We start from the raw sequence: 12,131 nt of genomic DNA, 5'->3' as shown, positions 1-12,131 counted from the left end.
TTTGATGATGATTAGAAGAATTTAACTAGCTTAAAATTTAAATAATTATTTAATTAACGAAAATGAATAATTAGCATGTTATTCATGAGACAATTTTAAGTGTCTACAAGAGTATCTAACTTGACATAGTATCTGGGAATCGTCATCAAGCATGCATCGCTCCCTAAGTTGCACTTAAGGGGGGTTGTTGGTGTAAATAGTGAATTTATCAAATTAATTATCTATTATTATACCTATAGATAGTTCTATTCACATTGCTTTAGTCTCCACTTAGGGAATTTTAATCTTTTGTCTCATCTCATCTAGTTGAGACATGTGTCCTCATTTATGAGCATTTACATTTGACACTTTCTCACACACTTGTTAAGTGAGATGACAAGTTTCTCATCTTTGGAGGGTTAGTCATTGTATCCAACTTGTTTACCTCATCTACCTTGCTTATATATGCAAGGCTCTCTATTTACATTACTTATACTCTCATTGTAAATGATAGATATTGCAATTTTTGCTAGTTTGGATCCATTTGTAGAAGGAGGTTGTGCCTTTTTATTATAGCTAAATATCAACATAAAGATCATGGTATATAGATACAAAAGACAAATTTATAATCTGGATAGAAAATAGAGTTTTGGAAAGAATAAAAATAAAAATGAAGGAGAAGGATAACTTAGTATGCTTGAAATCGTAATCATTGATTGCTACCGATTTAATAGGACTCTTGCATTGAGTCTTTTTAATGAAATTCATATGGAGGCATTGTCAAGTCACAAGGCTTATTTGATACATCTTATGGTTTTTGGTTGAGACATATGCACATGCACCAAAGGAGAAGCAAACAAAGATATAAAATGTATCTTCATTGCTTACCAATACAGTGTGATAGGATACAAACTTTGGGATCTTATAGAACAAAAATCTATTATATAGTAGAAATATTGGAGAAACTAATTCATCTGTACTAAACGATACAAACTTTGGGATCTTGTAGAACAAAAGATATTATGTAGTAGAAATGCCATTTTTAGAGAAACTAATTCGTCTACTATTACATTCCAAACGAAACTGTGTAGGGGAAAAAGCGAGACTAGGACAATGTACCCTAATCCTAACTTTTGACACACATTGCGGAATACGAAAGAGCCTAGAGATATCGCACGGTTGGCTACTTCTTTTGGTGAAAGAGAGAGCCACGGGATATCTATTAGGATTTCTATTCCCTTGTTGAAATTGAAAGCTACAAGTTCAAACCCTAACCTCGAAATGTAAGTATGAACTAGTAACAAGTTTGCAGAATTGAGATTAAACAATGAACAGCTGTAAATGTAAGGATAAAATAAGAATGCAGATATGTACCTAGAGTCAAAATCAGACTGAAAATGTTCGGGACGGGGGCGCGGGCGCCACTGTCCTGAAAACTGCACCGGAAACCACTGTTTTGCACCCTGAAACACTGTCTGGAAACTGTCGGAAAGCTGTCTGTCCGGAGGACCAGGGCGCCCAGCGCCTCTGTCCTAGGGACCAGGGCGCCCAGCGCCCCTGTCCTGGCAGGACCAGGGCGCCCAGCGCCCCTGTCCCAGTCTTCTGAGCTGCAATTGCACACAGAGTTCTGTCTCGGTCTCCTCTTTCCAGATCTATGTCCTGCGGCGTCGTCCGAATCCCGAAACCTGCAATAATATCTGAAAAGGGGGAAGGGCGGCTATATAGGGTTTTGCCTTAGTCAAACCCCCGCTTTGGTGATTTCCACCTCCACGAATAGCCAAGTTGTTTTGTAAAATGTATTGTGTGCAGACCTAGTGTGTGTGCAAGGTCCAAAATGCAAGAAAGCAAACTAGAGCAACCTAGAAAGTAAACCCTAATTGCTTGTAAATGATAATGCAAATTCTCTAAATCAAGATGCAATGTGATCTAAAGCATGAATAAATGATATATCAAAGCTTATGTAAGGACATGAAAACAATATGAAATCATACCCAACCCTCAAGGGAGGAGTACAAGCCAATCTTCAGTCGGTAATCTCCTATTGTTCTTCAATGTCTTCCAAGCCCTAATTGGATGAATGAATGAATTTGATAGATGCTTGATAGAATGATGTTGAGTGTTGTTGAAGTCTTCAAAGATCTGCTCTTTCGCTGCATATGAAGTTCCTGGAAACAAAAATCGGATCCCTTCAAATGAGGAAAGAGAGCTTTTATGTATGAAACCCTAGGTCGTAAATTCGTATTTTGGCCGACCTAGAGATTGAATATCCCGCCAATTTCTTGGGGTTAAGCTTTATTTTATGATTGGATCGTGCTCCCAAAATTTTGGGAAAAATGTCCGGGACCATGTTGCATGGGCGCCATGGTCCCGACAACTTTTCACCAAATTTTCAGGGCCGTCGGATATGATGATTTTAGAGAGAATCCCGAAGTTACAGGTGATTTCGAGATGTTTAGACCCCGAAACCAAGCCCCCAAGTTCGAAATAGGACTTAATTAGGGTTTTTGATTAAGTGATGTATTGGAGGAATAAAATGCGAAGGGCGCGCTTTAGTGAAAGGGCCCTACTTTATGATGTAGAGAATGATGAAATAAGACTTTAGACCTAATTAATTTGATTAATTAAGTGCTTAAGGAGAAATGCAATGTAGAATGCAAAATGCGCTAAGGCGGGTGCTAAACTAGGTGTGAAATTGTACCACCCTAGCGAGTGCATACAATTTACGATGCTACATTTAGCCCCCACTTTAGCGGTCATATGAGTACTACGTGCATATGCAAGCTAAAGTACAGAAAAGTAAACATTATTTGAAAAAGGATATATCCATAAGTCGTCGGATGAAGCCCCCAGCGGTATCTGCAGTACACAGTTAGGAACCGCACCCTACAAAACAAACGTTAGATCACAAAATCACCTAATGCTTACTAGGGAAAGTGATGAAATCTGTGAGTAGCTATATGCCCCCCCTTGTTTCGACTTGCTTATTTAGGGAGGTGAAACAGGGTAGCATGTTTACTTGCGACAAATTGTGTAATAGAGTGTTGATGAGGGGTGTTCACTAAATAGGCTTCATCAGAGCACTTTTTGGAACATCCCGAGAGTAGGAGAAGGAAAATACGATTCCAACGCAACAAACGACTCGAAAATCGCATCTCCCAAACCCAAGTTATGATAAAATGAATGATAGGGGAAAAATTAGGGTTTCGAGAAGTAAGAATAGACAAACAAGAGTATATACTTCGAAAGTGACACTTGTATTCGTCACTTTGCCGATTTCAGGATACTATTCAGTGCAGCGGAGCCCACCTAGTCATCATGCCTTCACGACAACCGGAGCGTCCCACGAGGATCGAGATCCTACGCCAAGCCGTGATCGACGACGAGCCACTAGACGAGGTGAGTTGACTGAACGTTTGACTTTTGATTTCTCGCATGTTTGACTTTTCCGTGATCGAATGCGGACCCTGAACGCCGACCGGGGCCCACCTAGGGCGCCCTGGTCCCCCCAGGGCACCATGGTCCCTGACAGGGGCGCCATGGTCCTTGCAGGGCGCCATGGTCCCTGACAGGGCGCCATGGTCCCCTCAGGGCACCATGGTCCCTGACAGAGCGCCATGGTCCCCAATCAGGGCCTGGCGAGGGGTTATAAGGCAAGCATTCAATGTTCAACAGTTTGCATTTGCGATTTCGATGATTGAGTACTGATTTTGGTCATGTTTTCGTTTTGCAGGGTCTCCCGTACATGAGAGAGCATACAGCGGGACACATCCTTTGCACTTTGCGAGACCAGATTCCACGGCTGACTCAGTCAGAGAGAGACACCCTATCGATAGTAGGATTGTGGTACATGATTCTTATGCCGGCCATTCGATTTCATCCTGCGATGCTGATGGCACTGATGGAGAGATGGGATCCTGACACCTGTACCTTTCACCTTCCAGTAGGAGAGCTGACGGTCACACTCGAGGATGTGTACCGTATACTGCGTCTTCCTATCAGAGGAGCGACAGTCACATATGCGACTGATCGGGTAGCAGAGGATCATCAGAGGAGCAGATGTACTGCATAGGGAGAGTCATGCCGAGCGAGACGAGAGGTCGTATCATGGTCAGCTGGCTCTTACATCCTACAGGAGAGATACCACTTCTGAGACGCCTCATGATAGCCATCATAGCACTAGCCGTCTGCCCTAATGGGTGAGGGACACACATGCATGGGGGCCTCACATGGTGTATCAGAGCGATGGAGAGACATAGGAGAGTGTATGCATGGGGTCCGAGTATGCTTGCACATCTCTATCATGACCTTGAGGAGTATGTATTCGGACAGGGTTGTAGTTTGATGACATGCACACTTCTGCAGGTGTGGATCTTAGAGCACTTCACATGCACCAGGCCCGTCAGCTATCCACTGAGTATAGCGAGCGAGCGACCTAGGGTGTTCGCTTATCCACTGACCAGCGAGTGGAGATTTGGGGATTTGTTGTATTGGAGAGTGACTATTGACAGACTGACAGCCAAGGTGATAGTGTGGAGACCTTACCTACTGATGCACAGATGGGATGGTATGGAGAGACAGTTAGCATGTCTACAGAGGAACCGCCTACTGCGAGGACGATATGCACACATCATAGTCCCTTTCTACCTCGACCGAGTATGGAGGCAGTTCGGACTAGAGTAGTGTGTTCCAGTCGATGTGCCCATCTATACTTGACACTCACGGGTCCTTCCCAGACCTAGAGCAGTAGCGAGACCGACGGTGGATGATATCAAGACGACAGACTTGGAGGGATCAGATCAGGATGTAGTCACTGACTATTCTGCAGAGCCTGGAGCACAACGTAGATATGTTTCATGGTTCATGAGATCATATCCAGGTCCTATCTTTCCACCAGATCATCCGACAGGCTATCCAGGCCCATGGAGACCGAGACGAGGACGAGGGATCCAGGTCAGAGGAGCCAGATGAGGGAGAGGGTCATGAGGAGACGGGAGATCCTGATCCACCTACAGGCGATCAGCCCAATGATGAGGAGGAGGAGAATGCAGATAGAGAGGAGGACGAGGAGGATGCAGGTGATGATGCGGATGAGGATGAGGATGATGAGGAGGACGACGAGGAGGATGATAGAGATGATGAGGAGGAGTCGGATGCAGCTCCCCACCATTCAGGAGACGATACCATAGCTCTGGATCCACCTTTTATTCCCCAACAGGAGGAACAGGAGGCGATACGGAGACCTGTCACCAGTACCGTCCAGCCTACACCCATCGTGGATAGAGTATTTGAGCGAGGGGAGCCTAGCGGTTCCCAGTCATAGATGTTACCATATCATGATCCCTACTGGCGCGAGGGAGATCCAGGTATAGTAGGTTTATATTGATTGATTAATGCTTTGATGATATAGAATGGTACTAACAAAGATCTATTCTACTGCCACAGCTAATGTGCAGGACTGGCGTTCCTTGATTCAGCAGGCAATGACAGACATCTCCATGATAGCACAGATTCCTAGTTCCTCACAGATTACCTACAGGCCTCAGGGGAACGCGGGTTGGCATGAGGATTTGTTTTTCCCATTTCGATTACAGGTAGATATATGGAGGGAGAGAGAGAGAATCCTATCAGAGGATCTCCGTCAGGCGCGGCAGAGAGAGGGAGTCCTATCGGAGGATCTCCATCAGGCGCGACAGAGAGAGAGAGTCCTATTAGAGGATCTCCATCAGGCGGGGCAGAGAGAGAGAGTCTTATCAGAGGACCTCCAGCAGGTGCGGCGAGATCTAGTAGCAGCCCAGACCGAGGCTACCACCTATCGTGCGATCCTCATGGATAGGGATCGTAGGAGTTCCTCTTGGAGTCAATCACGATCTGTATCGCGCTACACACCCATGGGTCCACCTCCACGGCCAGATCAGGAGGGAGCATCCAGTCGACACTCTCCAGCCACTAGCCCTAGGGATAGGAGATGATTGTATGATGTAAGAGAGAGATCACATTTTGGATATACAGTGACCTATGTTTGTATACGATCCACACATATATATGTATATATACATGCTTCTCATTCTGTCTCAAATGTGTTATCTTTAATGCCTAAAACAATGTATATTTTGTTTTGATTAAATCTAATACATTTGGTAAATGTACATGTATGTTCAGAATTTAATTTCTATGTGATTGATTTCTCAATGCTCCGTGATTAAATTGATACATGTGTGACTTAATTAAAATATTTAATCAAGTACGACATTGATGATAAGGAAGAAATATGCATTAAGTCTAAGAATCATATAACTAATGTGATTTAATTGTGAACTTAAACACAACATGATACGATTCTACTTAACACATAAAAACACTGTATAATATGCTAGCATTATAAAAATGTAAACCTTTTACAATTTACATTAATGAATTCAAGACAAACTATAAAGTAAGAAGAAATGCTTGTTAGGAACGAAGCAATATAGATCAAACATCATAACATTTAATTCTATTTTGCTTTTAATTAAGAAACACTAACATATTATCCAATGTTGAAGAAGATAGATAAGAAGTGAAGAATTTAAGCATAATATCTACGCAAGTGCATAGCATTGATAGGTTCTTTAAGAGGCGTACCGTCTACATCCGCTATTTTGTAAGCACCTGATCCATAATCCTCAATGACGATATATGGTCCAAGCCAATTAGGACTAAATTTTCCCTTTTCGGCCGGCAAGGCATTCACATTGCACTGATTCTCATAAAGGACTAAATCACCTACTGAGAAGGAACGTTGAATGACCTTATCATTATAGCTTCGCTGTAGATTTTTGTGATACGCTTGAATATGCTCAAGAGCGTTTATACGCTGTTCATCAAGCATCTCAAGCTGTTGAAGTCGTTGTTCTCTATAGGAGTCATCATCTACTATACCTTTAAGAGAAACCCTAAGTGATGGAATTTCTAACTCTAAGGGCATAATAGCGTCAGCAACATAAACAAGATTATAAGGAGTAGTTCCCGTAGCAATTCGTACACTCGTTTGGTAGGCCCAAAGAGCGTAGATTAGCTGGTTACTCCAATCCTTACCATGCTTATTTACGGTTTTACGAAGAATTTGCTCAATTATCTTATTGGATGATTCGGCTTGACCATTTGACTGAGGGTAATACGGTGTAGAAAATCGATGTTTGATATGATACTTCTCAAGGAATTTCTTCACGTCCTTGTTCTTAAACGATGTTCCATTATCTGAGATAATAGTGGAAGGTATCCCAAATCGAGAAATAATGTTTTCTAGAAGAAATTGACAAATCACTTCAGCAGTAGTAGAGCGAAGAGGAATAGCTTCTACCCACTTCGTAAAGTAATCTGTTGCAGTTATAATGAAGGTGTGTCCTTGAGATGAAGGAGGAGAAATTTTTCCAATAAGATCCAAACCCCATGTGGAGAAAGGCCAAGAAGCTACTTGAGAACGAAGTTCTTGGGCAGGAGCATGAATCAGATTATTGTGTTGTTGACATTGGTGACATTTCTTAACAAATGAGAAGGAATCCTTCTGCATAGTTTGCCAATAGTATCCCATACGAAGCAACCTATGAACCAGGGATTTGCCCCCAAAATGCCCCCCACAGGCACCCAAATGTGCCTCTTCAAGAGCAACAGGGATTTCTGACTTGTTAGGACAACGAAGAAGAAGACCATCATAACCCCTTCGATAAAGGACATTAGAAAGGATGATATACCTAGCAGACAGCTTACGGATTCTAGCCCTAGTATTCCTATTAGCAGAATTAGGGAAGGTACCATCGGTCAAATATCTTACAATATGCGAGAACCATTCATCTGAGTCTACAAAGTCACAACATATTACCAAGCTAGAATCATCTTCAATAGCTGGAGAAGTAAGATTGTGAATAACGAAGTTAAGATCGACCATAGGGTCCTCTAAAGATACTAACGAAGCCACACATGCCATCGCATCCGCATGTCGGTTATCTTTTCGAGGGACAGGTTCCATGGTATAAGAATCAGAATTTTGTAATAAAGATATAGCAAGGTCTTTATATTGTGATAATTTGTCTTGTTTTGCTTGATATATTCCTGTTACTTGTCTTATAATTAATTGCGAATCTCCATAGATATGTATGTGTTTTATATTAAGAGCTAGGGCTGCTTTTATTCCTGCTATAAGAGCCTCATACTCAGCAATGTTATTGGTACACAGGAAATTTAGACGATATGATAAGGGAATAGGTTTCTTTGTAGGAGAAACCAAAACAACACCTGCCCCCGATCCCGTACGACACTTAGAGCCATCAAAATATAACTCCCAAGTTTCATCTTTCTCTATAGAAAGAATGAAGTCATCAGGAAAGGACTCAGGGTTAGGGAATGAAAAAGGTGAAGGAGCCTCAACTAAGTGATCAGTCAACGCTTGTCCTTTAATTGCTCTTTGTGAAACAAATTTAAGGTCAAATTCAGTTAACATCATAACCCACTTAGCGAGACGTCCTGATAAATCAGTTTTAGAGAAAAGATGCTTCAACGGATCAAACTTAACCATGACATGGACTTCTGAATTTAAAAGATAATGTCTCAATTTCTGAGTCGCAAACACCACGGCCAAGCATTGTCTTTCTATCACAGAATATCGGGTCTCATAATCAAGTAAGGTACGACTTATGTAATACACCGGACACTCCTTACCATCTTTATCATGTTGTGCTAACAATGCTGCGAGAGCATGAGAAGAAGCAGCTGTATACAGGATAAAGGGTTTAGAAGGTTCGGCAGGTTGAAGAATAGGAGGACTAGCTAAATACACTTTTAAATCTTCAAATGCTTGTTGACAATCCTCATTCCACTGAAAAGTGATATCCTTTTTAAGAAGTTGAGTAAAAGGAAAGGTACGATCCGCAAGTTGAGACACAAACCTACGAATAGCTTGAATCTTTCCTTGTAAGCTTTTAAGTTGAGATACATTTCGAGGAGGTGGCATGTTAACAATAGCATCTATTTTCTTAGTGTCCACCTCAATCCCACGATGCGAAACTATGAACCCTAATAGTTTTCCACTATCCACACCAAAAACACATTTTCGGGGATTCAAGCGCATGTGATATTTATGAATTCTTTCGAAGATTTGACGAAGGACTTTAACATGATCCATGCGAAGAAAGGATTTAGCCAAAATATCATCAATGTAATCCTCTAAAATCTTATGCATATAATCATGAAAGATAAGGGTCATCGCTCGTTGATAAGTTGCACCGGCGTTTTTAAGTCCAAAAGGCATCATTATCCAACAAAACGTACCCCAAGGAGTGGTGAAAGCGGTTTTGTATTGATCTTGAGGGTTAATGAAAATTTGATTGTAGCCTGAAAAACCATCCATGAAGGATAAGAGGGCATGTCCTGCCGTAGAATCAACTATCATATCAATGTTTGGAAGAGGGAAATCATCTTTTAAAGAAGCCTTATTTAGATCCCGAAAGTCGGGACACATTCTTATTTTGTTATCTGGTTTAGCCACAGCGACAATGTTTGAAATCCATGGGGAATAGTCAATAGGGCGGATAAATCCAGCCTCCAATAACTTTTCAATCTCAACTTTAACAAGCAGAGCTATCTTAGGATTCATTTTTCGAATCTTTTGTTTCACGGGCTTAGCATCAGGTACTAAGACGATATTATGAGTAACAATCTTAGGATCTATACTAGGCATGTCAGAATATGCCCAAGCAAAAATCTCAGGGAATTCATGCAATAGTTCTTCATATTGTTTCTGTTCCTCTTCATCCAAACATTTTCCAATTTTAATGATTTTTTCTTTGTTGCAAGGATCCATCTTAACATCAAGGGTATCACTTATGAGGAGATTACTTTGTTGAGGAGTATCCTTTAACTGAGGGAATTCTTTCACAGTCTTATCATTATCAATCTCTTTTCCAAAATAAGCTTCAGTGTTCAAACAATAAGGGAGTCCCCTATTGTGATGATAACGAGGAAGAGTGTCATAGGCTCCCAAGAACTCAGCTAAAGCGTCGTCGGTAGGGAAGATATCTAGAGAACAATCACCCAAAGAATCCTCATCAATATACTCAGGGTGTTGTATTGATAAAGATGTAGAGATGGCATTAACACTAATGCATGGTCTTTTAGAGACTTTAGTACGTCTGCAGGGATTATAGCCAAGTCCAAAGGCATAATGTTGAAAATTAGTCTCTAGAGGAACTCTAATCCCTTGTTCATTAGCACCACAACCTTTTCCATGATACCCATGCTTAGCAAAAATGCGAAAACCACGACCATAGCGATCAGCCATTTCAGGAAAAGAAGGTGGTTTTTCATAAGACAAAGAATCAAACTCTTCATAGTTATAGATGTGAGAAGAGGAAGTTTGAGAAGCGGCCACAAAATTATTACTCATAGCTTCAGGCAGGGTTGATTGTCTTTTAGTTTCTTCTTTCTTTCCAACTTTGTGATTTTCAGCTTCTTCCTTCTTTTCAACTTTAAGTTCTCTAGAAGGAATCTTATATTCACCCACAAAGGTAGGGTTAAAGTCAAGAGATCCCCAATCATCTTCTACGAGAACCTTCTCAGGATCAAAATCCTTTTTATGTGTAGTTTCAAGCTGAGAAGGATCTCCCTTAGGAATTCCAGATTCATCCCAGGGATTTTGATCATCGGAAAGCGAAGACTCATCGATAGGTTTCTTGTTTAAAGAGTCATCACTAGACGAGGATGGCTTAGAAGAATCTCCTTTGGAATTAGATGTTTGTAGACAAGCTTGAAAATTAGTATCTCCCATCAAAGTATATGTCTTATTGTTATAGATGAATTTAACTTGTCTATGCAATGTAGAGGGGACAGCTTGCATGCTGTGAATCCAAGGCCTCCCTAATAACAAGTTGTATGTTAAATTTCCCGGCATAACATGGATAGGAGTAGGCAAAGTAACAGGTCCCACTGTGAGAGGTAAGGTGATGATACCCAATGAAGTCTTAGCCACATTGTCAAAGCCACGAATAGAACGAGAGTCAGGCTCCATAAGAGATGTATCCACATTCATCTTATGCAATAGATTGATGCTACACACATTAAGGCCAGAGCCATTATCTACTAGTGTTCGTCTTATAGCAGTGTCTTTCATGACAACCACAATCATCAAGGGATCATATTGTTGTTGGACTTCACTAGTAGGCAACTCATCTTGCGTAAACACAATTTGAGGTTTAGGATTCATCACAGAGTTAACAAAAGATGCTATATTACTAGATGTATTCGGTGGAGGAACATTCAAATCTTTCAAGGCATCTTGTAACATTCCATGATGAGCGGAAGAAGTTTGAATCAAATCCCAAAGGGATATCTTAGCAGGGGTAGCCTTAAGCTGTTCTATGAGATCATATTCCTTACCCATAACTTGCGAAATACGGGGAGCTTGAGGAAGAATTGGTTGAGGATTAGGAAGAGAGACTGGAACAACAGGAGGAGGATTAGGTTGCTTATTATTTCTGGTATGATAAGTATGGGCAACCGCATGATAACTCTCTCTAGTTATTTGCTTAGCATAATTGTAAGGACTTATAGGTTGTCTTCCTTGTACGGTAATGATTGGTTTATTCGGAGTACAAAAGGAATCATGATCATACCTCCCTTGGACAGTAAGGAGAGGAGTCTTAGGAATTTGAAAGGTGGGAGAAGGATAAGCACCTTGGACTTCAAAGAGAGGTTTGTTATATTCATTCAAATTTATCATGTTAACCAACTTAGAGGTCTTGTTTTTGTTTATAGGTTTCGACGAGGCCACAAAGTCATCAAGGGCATCATCCAACAAAGCATAATCATATCGGTTAAAAGGTTTGTCTTTTGATTCAAAAGGAGACATCTCCTCATAGAGGGGATTATTGAAAACAACCATGTTACTAGATTCAGGGGAAGAGTGGATAGGAATGTATCCTTGAGAGGAATCATTCGACTTATCTTTCTCATCACACCTAAATGGCATAGTAACAAGGTTTATGAGTTTTTGGTAAAATGAAGGTTTAGCATCCTTAGGGTTTAAAAACTCATCTAAAGCTTCATCTAATTAATCTTGGCTATACTCATAATAATCATCAAATGCATGAACATTTTGCAAATAAAAATCTGACATTTTGAAA

The sequence above is a fragment of the Cryptomeria japonica genome, chromosome 9 (genome assembly GCF_030272615.1).
Source record: "Cryptomeria japonica chromosome 9, Sugi_1.0, whole genome shotgun sequence".
Classification (NCBI taxonomy): domain Eukaryota; kingdom Viridiplantae; phylum Streptophyta; class Pinopsida; order Cupressales; family Cupressaceae; genus Cryptomeria; species Cryptomeria japonica.
This window is presented reverse-complemented; position numbering follows the sequence as displayed.